This window comes from Penaeus vannamei, chromosome 9, assembly GCF_042767895.1.
Source record: "Penaeus vannamei isolate JL-2024 chromosome 9, ASM4276789v1, whole genome shotgun sequence".
NCBI classification, from domain to species: domain Eukaryota; kingdom Metazoa; phylum Arthropoda; class Malacostraca; order Decapoda; family Penaeidae; genus Penaeus; species Penaeus vannamei.
Window position 1 is genome coordinate 23,523,721 of NC_091557.1, and position 2,500 is coordinate 23,526,220.

Genomic DNA, 2,500 nt, shown 5'->3' on the forward strand with positions numbered 1-2,500 from the left:
GTCGACAGGCTAAGAAGCACTGAACTGACGATGTCGCTTTCTTTAGGAATGCTAAATTGTCCAAATGTATATCAGGAGGAAGTGAATACCTTTATTTTATTCTACAAAAGAGCTATGGATCATAAAAAAGACGAAAAGATTAATGTATCCGTTCGTAAAAACGTTTAACCGTTTCTAATTGCAATATTTTTACCAACTACATTTCCTTGTAAATAGCAAATGGGAAATAGAATAAAGCTATTTAACACTAACTGCAACAGAATACGAAATTCAATTTCCTTTTTGGTACTGCTTTGTACGATCAAATACAAAATACGTTTATTTGTGTAAGGTTTGTTTATACAGGGTGATTAAAGGTTTATCTGTTAGAGTAGATTCACATCGTCTTTTTCAGCAACATACCTCCAATGTTATCTAAGTTTTCTTCTTTAAATTATAATTTACTCTTATATTATATCAAATCAATATTAAAGCTTTAACTAACATATAAGAATAATCACAGAAAACCAATATGCTAATTTGTATATAACTTAATTATTTGTTTGGCACACAACCGCAGCCTTGGGCGTAGTAAAAGGGTGCAAGATGTGCTGTGGCTTTAATGGCGCGATCGGCTCCGAGCATGTCGCCGTTAGGTTTAATTGCCGACTTTTAAATAAGAGTTATTGGCAATGTGATTTTGAATAAGAAGTAAGCAATGCAGTATTACAGTTAATGACAAGAATAGAAAATAATGTGTTATAATATAGTTAACAATAATACATATAATTCCATGCTTATTATTATGTTACTGAATACTGTAGAATAATTACAACAATCGTTGTTAATGATGGTAATTCCAATGGTGATATACGCTATGGTTTAATATAATAACAATAAACATTAACAAGATCAACATTATTTTGGTATGGTTACCATTGTTGCTAATATTATTCCACCGTTAGCACTATCATAGAAATTCAAATTATTCTCATAAATACTATACGTTCTTGTTTGTGGCAACGAAGTTCTTCATCATGTCAGTAGCCGCTTCAAAGCCATAGACACAAAAAGAGAATGAAACAATGTGAATGATGGACCAAGTAACCGAGAGGCGCCGTGGGAACAAAGAAAGAGATCATTTGCGCGGAAGGGACGCGGCTTAAAGTATTGCTACGTACAGTTATCATCAATTTATTTACTTGCATGAAATCAGGTCAAGCCTTTACCCTTACTTATTTTATTTCCGTTATTTTTCTTACTCAATTGCTATTAATACTATAATCTAGAGAAATTAATAAGTGGACACGCATAGGCCTTGGACAGGAGGGCGTGGATCAACAAAACACTTATAACTGGCGTAGACACTTGACGATGGATTCCTTTGCTGTGCTGTGTAATGGTCTTACTACGTCATAGCGGACGTCACACTCATGTCAAGAACCATACGCTATGAAACTATCCAACCATTTTCACAGTTTATGTGATACAAGGTAAAGTGTTTTGACGGCATTCGACAAAGGGACGATGCAATTTCCCGACGTGTTTCAGGCCAGAAGAAAACATGTTAAACTCGTCCGCATTCACACGCATGAGCTGCTGATCGGCCTCACCTTTTGGTCGAGCGACTCTTTGGGAACTGCAGTTGCATAAACAAGTTTTGTACGTGGAACAGATATACCTTAAATAATACAAACGAAGGAATACAACCATGTACTGTATATCTTATGCTGACGCTAGAAATGTTTATATAATGTTAGAAACATAGACTTACCTGAATATGTTAAGACTGTTATTTGTGCTTGAGCGTAACCATCACCTGCATTAAGCACAATATTATCACATGATTTTGTATATTTGGATATTGTTACGTATTAGTACACAGTTCTGTTATCACTGTGGATTTTTTTCTTTGAGAACCTTCAGGTAACGCCTCGCCGCGCAGACTGAGAATCTGATCTGTTATGTTTCACCCAAGTTCACTGACTTCATCATAATACAGCATTCTCCTTCATTACCTCACAAAATGCGCGTCAGTTGTCCTCGAATTAATACAATTTCAGAATTAGGATCAACGACGCACAACGTAATAAATAAATAAGCCTATCATGAAATCTCTCCATAATGACTGCAGTGTGCCAGGTCTCATCCTAAGATCACACTGGAATGTGTTTTTGAACATTTTACTATTTGTCACTTTTACCGAATTTGAAGTACTTCCATAGTACTTCTGTTACTACTACTACTTCTATTAGCAGTGGTAGTATAATCATCATCAATCATAATATATATTTTAAATTTTTTATCATTATTACTATCATTATCCTTATTCTTATCATTACTATGACTTTTATTGTTATTTTTACTTTAACTAATATTGGTAGTATCATCATGAAAAATGTAAAAATAATACTAACATTAACATTAATTATCATGATAATATTATTATTACTATCATCACCATTTTCCCCTTGAGCAGCTGTAAGTTAAGAATGGCACCTAGGATGAAAGGGCATTTCAG

General features: G+C 34.1%; 1 protein-coding gene across 1 annotated transcript in view; it reads right to left on the minus strand.

Annotated features, from left to right (window-relative positions):
* LOC113819275 (uncharacterized) overlaps positions 1 to 1,913 on the minus strand; it is a 164,007-nt gene extending 162,094 nt beyond the window's left edge. Inside the window, exon 1 of the mRNA XM_070125445.1 lies at positions 1,754 to 1,913. The gene's annotated coding sequence lies outside the window, so the exon portion shown is untranslated. The remainder of the gene's footprint in view (positions 1 to 1,753) is intronic.
* Positions 1,914 to 2,500: the final 587 nt, after the last annotated feature.